The sequence below is a fragment of the Musca autumnalis genome, unplaced genomic scaffold, assembly GCF_047663935.1.
Source record: "Musca autumnalis isolate F117 unplaced genomic scaffold, ASM4766393v1 scaffold_4, whole genome shotgun sequence".
Taxonomy (NCBI): Eukaryota; Metazoa; Arthropoda; class Insecta; order Diptera; family Muscidae; genus Musca; species Musca autumnalis.
Genome location: NW_027411977.1, coordinates 15,538,923 through 15,553,077, shown reverse-complemented (window position 1 = coordinate 15,553,077; position 14,155 = coordinate 15,538,923). Strand labels below are relative to the sequence as shown.

General features: G+C 38.5%; 1 protein-coding gene across 4 annotated transcripts in view; it reads right to left on the bottom strand.

Moving 5' to 3' along the window:
• The window catches only part of LOC141404244 (agrin), a 91,242-nt gene that overhangs the window by 51,395 nt on the left and 25,692 nt on the right, over nucleotides 1-14,155 (bottom strand). Inside the window, exon 1 of one of the 4 annotated variants that reach the window (XM_073987637.1) lies at nucleotides 8,904-10,737. The exons of 2 other annotated variants lie outside the window; for them this stretch is intronic. The gene's annotated coding sequence lies outside the window, so the exon portion shown is untranslated. Of the gene's footprint in view, nucleotides 1-8,814; nucleotides 10,738-14,155 lie in introns of those variants that run through there. One more of the 4 variants, XM_073987636.1, reaches the window with a different exon arrangement.

The window sequence follows — 14,155 nt, the reverse complement described above, 5'->3', positions numbered from 1 at the left end:
TCGTTTAACGCCACTTGGACTCATCAGTTCTCTTAGTTCTTTGCATTGAAGCAAATAACTCTTCCCCAATTTTATGACGACCAGAGCTCAAGAATAAACGTAATCGATGAATTCGTTTAAATGCGAATTCTTCCCCAATTTGTTGTTATTTTCAAAAAACTATCAACTTAGTTATGATGATTTTCTGCATTGTGGAGACGCATAACAGTGGGAGTAGTTAATTTGGTTTGCATATGCGGTTACGAGATTTTTTAAATGTTTCTGATGAATTCGCATTTAAACGAATTCATCGATTACGTTTATTCTTGAGCTCTGGTCGTCATAAAATTGGGGAAGAGTTATTTGCTTCAATGCAAAGAACTTAGAGAACTGATGAGTCCAAGTGGCGTTGGACGAAACTAGTATTCTCTGCCCCTTCCCTAAAATAAATCAATTTTAACTACCCGACTTTAAAAACTTGTTGTTTTTAAAATTTGAAAACAACAAATCTGTGATTAAGCTGGGTCTTACTTTAAAAATAAAAAGTAAACACACATCACAACAAAACTGCCAAAGTGAATCATTTTGACTTATTTTCAAAAGTAAAGTTGAAGCTATTGTCTCGGACTACAATTTCTTGGTAGAACAAACTAGGTAAAGTAAACACTACAACAAATACAACTCTACAACAACCACACAGAAATTTGTGTTTGTTTGTAATGTCAGTGCCATCGGTATATGTAAACAAACCAAGGAAATGTCTATAAATTATTGGAATTTAGAAATTAATATTTTTAACTTTTGATTAATATTTAAAACTTCTCTACAAAGTGGTGTCTTAAGACACGCCGTTCGGACTCGGCGATAAACAGTAGGTCCCATATCATTGAGCTAATATGAATCGGGGTGCACTCATTGATATGAGAGAAGTCTCCCTTGTCCCTTCAGGGATGTTTGTGGAACAAAAAAACTGTTGATTGAATATTTTGAAAAACCCCGAATGAATTCGTACCATTCTCAATTCGAATGTTTCCATATCATTCCACTAAATGGATAATTTCTCACAGAAAGTAGAAATTCTTGCAAAAATATTTGGGGTCGCTGGGAAATCATTGAAAAAGGGGAAGGTGTTTCAATCCTTTGTTTTTGAATTCAAAAAAGCACATGTTTATTAGGGCTTTAGTTTTTTCAAACTTAACAAAATACCACACATGTTAACGAATGTTGTCCCACCTCTATAAGCGGTGTTTTAGTGTTTCGTGACAAAACTACCAGCAGGTTCGACCCTTAAAATGCTCAAATCGCCCCATCCTAATGCATGTACATATGTGCAGCACAATTGGATTAACAGATTCCGTGCCACTGGAGGCTCTAAAGGGCACATTTATTGTTCAATCGATGAGAATTTTGATATTTCTCCAATAGTATATTTGACCAATTTTACGTAACTTGGGCCCTGTAATTTATCTTTATATTAAAATCCAGCCGAATTTCGAACTGATAACATTTTCTCATCGATTGGAGCGATTTTCTGAAAATTCGCCATTGGCCCCATACAAAGTACTATGGAAATCGTTAACCGATCGTCATACATTTTTGTAGAAATCGTTTTTAAGCCACAATAACTCTGCTTTTAGAGAATTGTCGTGATAATGAACCTTTGGTCCCATACAAATTACCATGGAAACTTAGAGCCCCCAGCGGCATGTGTTAACATATTCCAATTGTGCTCAAACTTTAACAATCTTAAAATCCAACAAAACTAAACAATTTAGGGGGGTTACCGCCTAAAAAACTCCCAAATGGATTTTTCCCTTTCAGTTAAAACCAGCCTAATGTACATATATACTTCATAGGGTCGCCGCCGTTCGAACTCGAGAAATGGTTTTAAAGTGCATTAAGGTCATCTTGGAATTGGGCACCCCGAATTTTTTTCCGTAGAAATAAAAATATTTTTCATATTTATTATGATTAGTGGTAGCAAAAATAAGTCCTTTATGAAAAAAAATCTTATCAATGCCTTGCGGTTAGGGATGTACAAAATGTTGCCTACGGGCAACATCGGGCCATTGTGGTTATAAAAAAAAATGAACAAGTAAATAAGTATCAGTCGGCTTTGCCGACAGAGATATACCCTCAGCCTGTGTATATTGAAACAATTTGTTCCCTAAATACGTATGTATTTAGGGGGTTTTAAAAATGTTGGGCACTTGAACCAACAAAATGTTGATTAGGATTAAAGATCAAAAGTTTTGCGGAGGAGATACTAAAAGGAATGGATCGACATTGACCGTTATGGAAGTGGATATCCAGCCACAACATATGGTGCCATAGGGGGTTTTTACACTATACGGGCTGTTTGCTCAAGAAGTATGGACTTGCCCCTAAAAACGTTTACCATCGTAATAGAGGCAGCGAATGCAAGTTGCTTCAACAAAAATCAAAGTGATTCGAGAGCAGGTCTTAAAGTGAACTTATCCGAAATTTTGTGTGGGAGGTACCGGATGGAGTGGACAAATATTGTCCATATTTGAACCTGATCTATATCTGGTAGGTATATTAATATGTGTAAAGTATGGTCCAATTCGGCCACTCTCTTCAAGAGTTATCGTACGCACAATTTTACCGAACATTTTTGAACTTTTGTGGGGGAGGTACCTGAAGGAGTGGACCGATATGGCTTATCTTCGAACTTAAACTATGTTTGGACAAAATATTACTAAGACCAAACATTGGACCGAATCGGCAGACCTGTTCGAGAGTTATTTTGCCCTCCAACCTCCTCACACGGTGTCATAGGGGTTTTTTGCAACTTTCAGGCTATTTTCTTAGGAAGTATGGACTTGCCCCTGATGAAACTTATACCGTCGTATGGAGGGCAGTGAATACAAGTTGCTAAAGCAAAAATCAAAGCGATTCGAGAGATGGTCCTAAACTGAACTTTTCCAAATTTTTGTGTGGGAGGTACCCGACGGAGTGGACCAATTGAGTCCATATCTAAGTCTGGTACACGCTCCACGATGGGCAAAGTATGGACCATATCGGTTACTCCCTTCAAGAGTTATCGTGCGCACAAATTTTCCGAACATTTTCGAACTTTTGTGGGGGAGGTACCGGAAGGAGTGGACCGATATAGCTCGTCTTCGAACTTAAACTAAGTTTGGGCAAAATATTACGAAAGCCAAAATTTGAACCGAATCGGTTCATCCGTTCGAGAGTTATCGTGCGCTCCAGCCAGCCAGACAGACAGACAGACGGACGAGCTGCTGCAAAAATTTACCAACGATCGTTGATATTTCCTTAAACTGCAGTATTGAGAAAAACATGGGAGGAACTCAAAGGAGTTGGCTGAACCTGATCTAAATATGTCTTGACATAAATCCGTTACACCCTGCGAGAATTAACGTTTCCACCATTTTAGAGAAATATTTTAAACGCTTGTGAGGAGTCACTCAAAGGAGCAAAGGGAAGGGAAGGTTTAAAACCACTGAGGGCCTTAAATGCTAATCTACAACCCTCAAAATGCCTCAAATCGGGTGATACCATTATATCGGGCCTATTGCAAAAATGTGGGCTTATGTCAACAATTTTTTGTAGCAGCGTTTTTTGGCCACAGAGAATTTCGTATGTCAATTTACAGCTATTTCGGCAGACACACGTAGATAATATATCCACAATTTTTGTGGGGAAGTGTTCAGACCACTAAGAACCAAAAATATCAGAGTACGGTCAGAAAATGCAGCGAAACCTTCAAAATATCTCGAAATACACCATAAATACCAAAACGTGGGCCGATAATGCCCAACAAAAGACACATTACGCAATGATCATTGAAAACAAAATACTTAAGACACATTTCGTTAGTAGCTGAGTAAAGCGCATTCTCACGACAGACAAGGTCATTGCAGATTATGCGGCTCCAATTAGGACTAAGGATCGAAATTACGCAATAGAGAAATCTCCAAAGCATTGCTCTGGGAATAGCGACTGGGTATCATTCCAAGGTACCTGAAAATGCCTGCATCATGGAACTACGATGGTACCGGTAAAAATAAAAATATTGGGACTATTTCAAGACGTTGGCCGATTTAGCACAACAGAAGACGCATATGTGTATCTGGAACATGACATTGACATACGTGACCAGAGTAACCCGACGAGCAATAACCACATGCTGAAGTGGCAGCAGGCATCATTGGAAACAGAATACTTAAGACATTTGCCAGTAGTAGCTGAGGTAAGCGCAAGTAGATCATTCTCACGACCTACAAGGTCATTGCGCGTTCTCTAATAGATTATACGGCACCAATGTGGGTCCTAGGCATCAGCAATACGCAATGGAGAAATCTTCATACAGCTCAAAACACTGATCTGAGAATAGCCGCTGGTTGTCACTTTAAGATAACTGAAGAATCGGTAAAACATATTTTGGTTCGCTGCTCACGCGGCAGCAAAAAATGTGACCATTAATCGGTCAAAAAAACCTTTTTTAAGGAAAATTCTCCTAGCAAATTTTATGTATTCAATAAGCCCACGTAAATATATGAAGTCAGAACACCAAATTTCAGTCATTTCGGGTTGATAGCGGGGCTAACTCCTTAACACCGAATATCGGGAGGAACCGTTCCATGAAGGCTATATCAAAACGTGGACCAATACCATTAATTCTCTGTATGAACATTTCGCAGCCCTGGCGAAGACTAAATACCAAATATAAGCTACTTCGTTTGGATAATGTGACTAAAACCATCAAAATACCGAAACGTGGACCTATGTTCACAATTATTATCCGGAAAGTTTTTTGCCAACTGGGAACCCTGCGCCTAAAAATTCAGCCAATTTGTTCTTTAAATTTAGCTAAAAACTTCAAAATATCGAAAATTGGGAAGTACCGTTATATGGGGACTATACCAAAACGTGGATCGACCTTCCCAATTGTATGCCCTCGACATTGTCAACCAACGACGGCAATTCATTATATTTTTGACCACCGTTTATATGAACTCGCGACATAGTGCGACTTGTCTAAAGACACAACTTGTAGGAAAGTTTTAAATATCTGAGAAACTCAGAAAATGTCGCCTTCATTAGGCTGAGGTGTATGTTGGAACCGTAGAAAATGTGTGGTGTTGCCTGGCCTGAGAATCGAACCCGAGAATACACACTCCTTATATACTATGGATCTAAGCAGACGACTTCCTAAGACTGGAAACTTAATATGGAGTATTAATTTATGTTTTCCACCTTTTCTTTCAAAACCTGTGGAGCTACAGCAAAAAAAAAAAAAAAAACAAACAAGTAAAAAAGTATCAGTCGGCTTGGCCGACAGATATATACCCTCAGCCTCCGACCTAAAGAAAAGACGTAACACGCAATACTTCTAGCGTCCATATAACACGATGTACAACGTTTGGACCAAATCCGTTTCTCCCTTCGAGGGTTATCTTATATAATACCCAGTTTAGTTGGTGTCGGCAGACTTTTTTGGAGCTTTTGAGGTAGTATCTCAAGAAGTAAGAACTTGCCCCTGAAAAAACATGTATCAATCGATTGCTAATACAGTTGTTACAACAAAAAACAAGGGATTCGAAATCCAATTTTTGGACCGATTCGGCTGATCCATTCAAGAGTTATCGTGCCTCCAGCCACTACACATGGTGCCATTGAGGTATTTTAAACCTTTCGGACTATTTTCTCGGGAAGTATGGACTTGCCCCTGAAAAAACGTGTACTTTCGTAATGGAGACAGCGAATACAAGTTGTTACAAAAAGAAACAAAATGATTTAAGAACAGGCCTTAAACTGCACTCTTCACAAATTTGTTGCTGGAAGTACTCGAAGGAGTGGACCTGTATAGTCTATATTTGAACTTGATTTATGTCCCGTAGAGATATTACTATACGAAAAGTATGGTCCAAATCTGTTACTCCCTTCAACAATTATCGTGCGCACAATTTTTCCGAACATTTTCAAACTTTTGTGGGGGAGGTAACTGAAGGATTGGACCGATATGGTCTATCTTCGAACTTAAACTAAGTTTGGATAAAATATTATGAACGCCAAATTTTAGACCGTATCGGCTGATCCGTTCGAGAGTTATCGTGCGCTCCAACCACTTCACATGGTGCCATAAAGGTTTTTTAAAACTTTCGGTGTACTTTCTCAGGAAGTATGGAATTGCCCCTGATAAAACTTGTACCGGCGAATACAGGTTGTTACAACGAAAGTCAAAGCGAAGCAGGTCTTAAACTGAACTTTTCCGAAATTTTGTGTGGGAGGTACCGGAAGGAATGGACCGATAGAGTCCATATTGGAATCTCATCTATGTCTGGTACAAATTTCACGATGTGCAAAGTATGAAACCAAATCGGTTACTCGCTTCAAGAGTTATCGTGCGAACAATTTTTCCGTACATTTTCGAACTTTTGTGGGGGAGGTATCTGAAGGAGTGGACCGATATAACCCATCTTCGAACTTAAACTAAGTTTTGGCAAAATATTACGAAAGCCAAATTTTGGACCGAGTCGATTTATCCGTATCCGGACAGACAAAGCTAAATCGACTCCAAATTATCTGAAACACATTTTGTCCAAACATACTTGGGGTCTAAAACCATTATTTCGATGAGGCACATTTTGTCCGTATGAAAGTGTATAAACCCTCGTTAGCATAAATCCTGGGGGTATAAATAGACCATTTAACCATAACAGCTGCAGAAGATCTCCTACTGAAAGCACTATCCCCATGAGGTTACACATTCGGAAAGGACTAAAAATTGTCCCCCAAACTCTCAGGAAACATACACAAATACATTCCTTACATTTCCTGAGTATATTTCAAAACTTCTCAATAAGTGGTGTAAACAGAAGGTCTTATTTTTGAGCTAAATATAAATTCAGGAGGATATGAGAGAGGAATGTTAAAGGAATACGTTTTTTAGGATAATTTTTTGGAAGCATGATTTCAGCCCTTGGTGGTGACTAACTGCAAGATGCGATTAGAAAAACCTTCGATATACCAATAATACCCCCAAAAAGAGGAAAACCTTAAAAATACAAAAAAAGAGCGCCACCATCATATGGGAGAAAATAGTTTATACCGCTAGAGAAACCAAATACAAAAGTTAGTCACCTCGGTTGGATAAAGAATGTCAAAGAATGACAATTTTCTTTGCCACCCTTAGGCAGGAAGAAATACCTAATTAAAGCCAATTCGTTCGACCACGAACTATTCCAAAATTCTAGGCGTCACATTCGACAGCATGTTCACATCGTCCGCGAATGCCACAACTATATGCGACAAGCTGAGATGTATGAACAATTTCCTCAAGTTCCTAGCCAGCAGAACTTTGGGTAGAGAGGCAAGAAGAAATACCAAATTAAAGCCAATTTGTTCGACCATGAGCTACTCCAAAATTCTAGGCGTCACATTCAACAGCATGTTCACATCGTCCGCGAATGCCACAGCTATCTGCGACAAGCTGAGATGTATAAACAATTTCCTCAAGTCCCTAGCCAACAGAACTTTCGGTGCAGATAAAGAAATCTTGTTGACCATATCTAACGCAATTGGTCGGTCCTTAGTAAGCTATTTTTATTTATATTTTTTACCCTCAGCCTTTTGTTTACAAAGGGGTTAAACACTTTGTCACGTTCAGAAATGTATCTCATTGACATGATGGTTTTAGAACCCACAAATGTTGAGACCAAATCCGTTACAGATGAACGTACATGAACTGCCAATAACGTTAACTACTGCGGGTCCATCACTGTTCTAGAGACGTTTTGACATTTTCACCTTTGTGGTCCTAATTATACATATATAATTTTATTCGTGACAATCCATGCCTCCTGACATAATGGCCCTACTTTGGCGAACTAAGATGGCTGATTGACACGATAACTATCGTATGGAGAACCTCCAAACTTAAATCATGTTTCTTCAGATAATTCCTTCACAATTATTCAGCAACCAACACTTCCAGGAACATGGACACCAATATTTATAGCCACTCCCTCTTACAAATGCACCCGCTTGTGCGATGGGCTAGATCGGCATCGGAAACTCGTCGATTCTCAGCGTTACAGTAACTAGTTCCACTTCTGACCCCTCACAGTGCAATCAACTGTAAACTTTAACATGGGGATGTCATAGGAGGTAACCAATTGACACTCTATGCATTACCTGTAGGTGGTATTGTACTAGTTCCAGGTTTACAGTCATATACCAATTTTAAAAAAAGTGGTGGGAAATAGTCACAACTGACGCCTCCTCGTTTACTTGGGGATAAAAAGGTGACAATTGGTTCCCTTCGCATTACTTAGTGGCCAATATTTGTACTAGTACTGATTAGAACTAGTTCTGGACTACTTGAATTGCGACAATTGGAATTTTCGCGGGTAGTTCATTTCTGGTTTCTACCGCATGTACTCTTTGTGGTCTCTACTACAACGTTACAACGAGGATACTCACATCATATTATATCCTTTAAAATCCCCATTATAAGAAGATGACAAGTTCGATTCTAAGCAATGTTCAATATTACCTTGTTAGTTCCAAAACAATTCTATACATTTCACCTGTTTAGTTCCAAAACAATTCTATATTTGTCTAATAAATTTTCACAAAAGGTGATTGTCCCTTTTACTTGCAATTGTCAAGTATAAATGTGCGCCTGCGTATGTGTACCTTTGTCATTGTTGTTGTTCCTTTTTGTTAGTTTCTTGTACTTTTAACACATATTCATTCATTCGAAATGAACTTTTTTGTGTTGCAAAGAGATTTTATCTTCTTTTTTACGATTCGTTTTTTTGTCATTAACTATTTGTTTAATACTTTGTTATTGAAATTGATGTCGCGCCGTGCTGTTGTTGTATTTCTTTGACTTGTTTTCTATTACACTTTCAACACTTTTTTGAACATACTTTGTTTTGAGATTACTTTGTTGAGATTCTTAACTTCCTCTTTATGACAACTGAACCGAACAACAATTCCAATTCTTCCGATCCAATTAATTGCGCGAGACAAACACTAAGACTTCTTCTGATTCTGCTTTCCGACGACTACTTCTCCGGTGACATTAAATCCCGTACACAATCAAACAGAATAGAACGGTGAGATTTTACTTTGTATTGTTATCGTTGTTGTAATTGTTTGCTTTACCCACTCTTCTTGGGTTGTTAGACACAGACACACACCGTATGATTGTTGCCGTTCTTCTTTATTTTATTTTTGTAATTCAAAGCAATAAAACTTTACTTTGAAGTAAACGATCGACCGACGGACAATAAATGAACTAACGAGCGAATGAACGGCTGGGGCTCTGGCTGACTGAACGATGCGCAAATACTGAATGAGTGTCGGCGCGCTATATCTTCAAGTTTTATATATCAGTGAAAGGCGCTGCTGCAGCGTGAATCGTGTCGCATACGAACAGTACGAAATCACAACAAACAACATCGGCCAACAGAGCCCAGCTGCATAAGCAACAACTGCTGCTGTTGTTGTTTGCCTGCCATGCCTGCTGCTGCATAGTCAAACATCAAACCGCATAAAACAAATTTTTGTTGCTATAAAAAAATTATTTAGCCATCCAGCCGGCCTAACTGCCAACCTACCTACCTTTTTATTGGTGGGGTACTTACTGTTGTTGCTGGCTGGTAACTCCATCCAGACACACATCCGCAGCCCATATCTATCCATATCCATCCATCCATCTGTCCGTCTATGATGCTTCTTAAATCAATAAAGAAGGGAGTACAGGGGCCAAACGAAAAACAAATACTCGAATTGACTCCAAACACATTCGCCGAGTTGCAAAGAAAATGAAAATGAAACTTGCTTTCACAATCAGATGCAGATGGGTTTGTTGCAATGTTTGCTTTAAGCTTGGCTGGCTGGCAGTGCAGTGTCTCTGGCAATCGGTGTTTGCTCGTCCAACAACAGTGTGGAGCAGTGTCATAGCGTTAGAGGGCTTACAACGATTGTCTTAGGCTCAAAAAGAATTCGAAATTTGGCGATAAGACAAGTGAATTGGAAATGGTTGCAATGTTTTTTGAAAGTAGGCTTATACGGAGTGATTTATAGCAAAGAGTATTTCAGGCATAAAACATAAAGCGGTCAAAGGTGTCAAATATTCAGTCAACGTAAATAAAAACAAGTGAGCCAAGGCTATAGTCGGGTCGCGGCCGACTATGTGATACCCTACACCACTACCCCTGTTCTTCATTAACACAGGTCAATTTTTTTGAAACGCATTTAAGTGCATCGACAGTACAACCCAAATAAAAAATGAAAGGATGTATGCCAACCATCAATAGGCTTCTTTCTGTGTTAGACCCCCATCAACCCCAAAATTTCGTGAGGATCCGATCAAAATTTCGTAGTGTGATTGCACAAAAATGGAAAAAGGGATGCAATCCCGTCTATTGCGATATCTCTGTTGTTTGACCACCTCTGACAACCTACTTCACATCGTTGTAAAGGTGATATTTTCTACTTTCCTTGCCTGGTTTTGCTTTCGATATACCTCCTACAGAAGGGAGATATTAACTTTGAAAAAAAAACGTTGGCCTTTTTTCCAAATATTTTTTTTTGTCACATTACGACCCCTGAATAATATCCGACCATTATCAAAAATCAAAAGGTTTTTTCCCCCAATAACACCCAATATTTCGTGACGATCCAATTAAAATTGCGACCTGTAGCGTGATTTCCAAAAAAGTTGAAAAATGGGATGTATTACCGACTATTGCGATATCTCCGTTATTTGGATACCTTCGCCAACCTGCTTTACATCATTGTAATGATGGGATTTTTTACTTTCATTGTCAGACTTTGCTTTTGAAAGGTCCGGAACCAAAGCTGTGATATTCGTCATTATTATTAAAATCGCAAAAATGAAAAGTTGTGTTCTAGTAGCGGCTTTTGCGATATATTCGTTGTTTGATCACCTACGAGAACCTACTTTACATCATTAGAAAGGCGATATTTTCTACTTTCATGGCCAGGTTCTGCTTTTGGTTGTTTGACCACCTACGACAACCTATGTAACATCGTTGCAAAGGTGATATTTTCTACTTTCATCAGCAGGTTTCGCTTTTGATATACCCTTTTTAGAAGCAGAGATATTCGCTTTGAAATAAAACGTTGACTTTTTCTCCAAATAAGTTTTTTGCCCATTCTGACCTCTGAATATTATCCGACCATCACCAAAATCAATAAGCTTCTTTCTCTGTGGGATCCCCATTAGCCCCCAAAATTTCGTGACGATCCGATTAAAATTGCGACCTGTAGCGTGATTACAAAAAATGAAAAAAATGGGATGTATTGCCGACTATTGTGATATCTCCGTTATGTGGCCACCTACGCCAACCTACTTTGCATCACTGTGAATATGGGATTTGCTACTTTCATAGTCAGACTTTGTTTTTGGAAGATCCCCAACCGAAGCTGTGATATTCGTCATTTTTATTAAAATCGCAAAAATAAAAAGTTGGGTTCTATTAGCGGCTATTGCGATATATTCGTTGTTTGATCACCTACGAGAACCTACTTTACATCATTAGAAAGCGATATTTTCTACTTTCATGGCCAGTTCTGCTTTTGGTATACCCCATATTGAAGCTGAGATATTCGCTTTGGAAAAAACGTTGTCTTTTTCTCCAAATAAATTTTTTTGCCCATTACGGCCCCTAAATATTATCCGACCATCACCATCAATCAATAGGCTTCTTCATCTGTGTGACCCCCATTAACCCTCAAAATTTCGTGACGATCCGATCAAAATTGAGACCTGTAGCGTGATTTCCAAAAAAGTGGAAAAATGGGATGTATTACCTACTATTGCGATATCTCCGTTATTTGGTCACCTACGCCGACCTAGTTTACATCATTGTAAAGATGGGATCTTCTACTTTCACAGCCAGGCTTTGCTACGAGAACCTACTTTACATCATTAGAAAGCGATATTTTCTACTTTCATGGCCAGTTCTGCTTTTGGTATACCCCATATTGAAGCTGAGATATTCGCTTTGGAAAAAACGTTGTCTTTTTCTCCAAATAAATTTTTTTGCCCATTACGGCCCCTAAATATTATCCGACCATCACCATCAATCAATAGGCTTCTTCATCTGTGTGACCCCCATTAACCCTCAAAATTTCGTGACGATCCGATCAAAATTGAGACCTGTAGCGTGATTTCCAAAAAAGTGGAAAAATGGGATGTATTACCTACTATTGCGATATCTCCGTTATTTGGTCACCTACGCCGACCTAGTTTACATCATTGTAAAGATGGGATCTTCTACTTTCACAGCCAGGCTTTGCTACGAGAACCTACTTTACATCATTAGAAAGGCGATATTTTCTTCTTTTATTGTCAGGTTTTGCTTTTGGAATACCCCGTATAGAAGCTGAGATATTCGCTTTGAAAAAAAACGTTGTCTTTTTATCCACATAAGTTTTTTGCCCATTCCGACCCCTAAATATTATCCGACCATCACCAAAATCAATAGGCTTCTTCCCCTCCGGGACCCCCACCAACATCCAAAATTTCGTGACGATCCGATCAAAATTGCAACCTGTAGCGTGATTACAAGGTTTAGATGGACAGACGGACAAACGGACGGACGGACGGACTGACGGACGGACACACATAGCCAGATCGACTCAGCTCGTCGAGACATTCATTTTGGTATATATAAGTATGGGTCTACGACCATTATTTCGATGCGTTACAAACTTTTTGGCCAAAACCAACTTATAATACCCTCCCCACATAGTGGTGTAGGGTATAAATATCCAACCCAATTTAAGACCTAATATAAGAGGTACTAATAAGTGGCTCTATCTGGGGCTTCTTTGTACCGAAACAAACTCACAAATCTATCATACACTATTACAACAACAACAGTCAATTCGTTCGCATTGCAATGTTTCTGAAAACTTAAAATCAATAAGAAATTGGTCTTGGCTGCATGAGCAAACCAAGAAGAAATAAAATAACGAATTGAAGGTTTTGGTACAGGCATATCCTCTTGCAAAGATGGTAAGGGAAATCTGAAAACACCTGAGGCCTTAACATGTGACCAAGTTGCGGTGCAACCTCAGCCAACTGCATCTTTTAAAAACTTTCTCCAAATTTAAAGATATCACAGGATGGGGTGGTGGCAATATTTGTGAACTATATTGTACTCAAAACTATTTGGAAAATTGTATATTTTGATTCGATTGAACGAGTATTCGATATTTATAACACTTCCCCACAAGTGACAACTTATTTCTTCAGAAAATTTCGATAACATAAAATATTCGACTTCAGTTTTATTTATATTTTTATCCTCAGTCGTTTTGACTACATATCGTCACCATAAATGCCGGAAGACGTAACCGACATGAAAATTGAAATTCGTTTTTTGGTGGAATCTGATACATAAAGCTAAAATACATGCTCTGGCAAAGGTTCAAGCTTCTACGTTCAAAAACAACGATGGTATTCATGAAATGGCATTTCGGAAAATTGGATAATATTGCAGATTTTGTTGTAATGGAGGATCTCAAAACTAAACATTTCAGCGGTTTTGGTTTCACTACTAATTCGCCTTCGTATATGATCGATAATATACCATATACTCGCCTTCATAAGATTAATATTCCATAAAACAGTTTTTAATTTTATAACGTTTTTTGCTTCTCCTGTAAAGTTTTATTTTTGTGGGTTACGTCTTCCGGCATTTATGGTGACGATATGTATGTTATAAACTCTTTGTCATGTTCAGAAATGTGTCTCATTAACAAACATATGTACAGTGAGTGTCAAAAATATTCGGTTTTCAATTTTACCAAAAATAACACCTCAGTATTTTAGAAACCCCTGCCCAATAACCAAAAAACCAAATACTGGAAAATATGTTGTTGGCACAGTGATAATTAAAAAATTTGTATAACATGGATCCACGGCAACCCTATAACCTAGAATAAAAAACAAAATAATATAAGAGGTACTAACAAGTGGCTCTATCTGGGGCTTCTTTGTACCGACTGTGACTACCAAGCTGCGTGTACCGCCATGCGGTCCGTTTTTTACACCTTTTTAGTAGTCCAGTCAAAAAAAAATTAAAATAGCAAAAATTCCCACAAAGCTTAATTTTGGCGGAGAGCTAAGTTTAGCCATTAG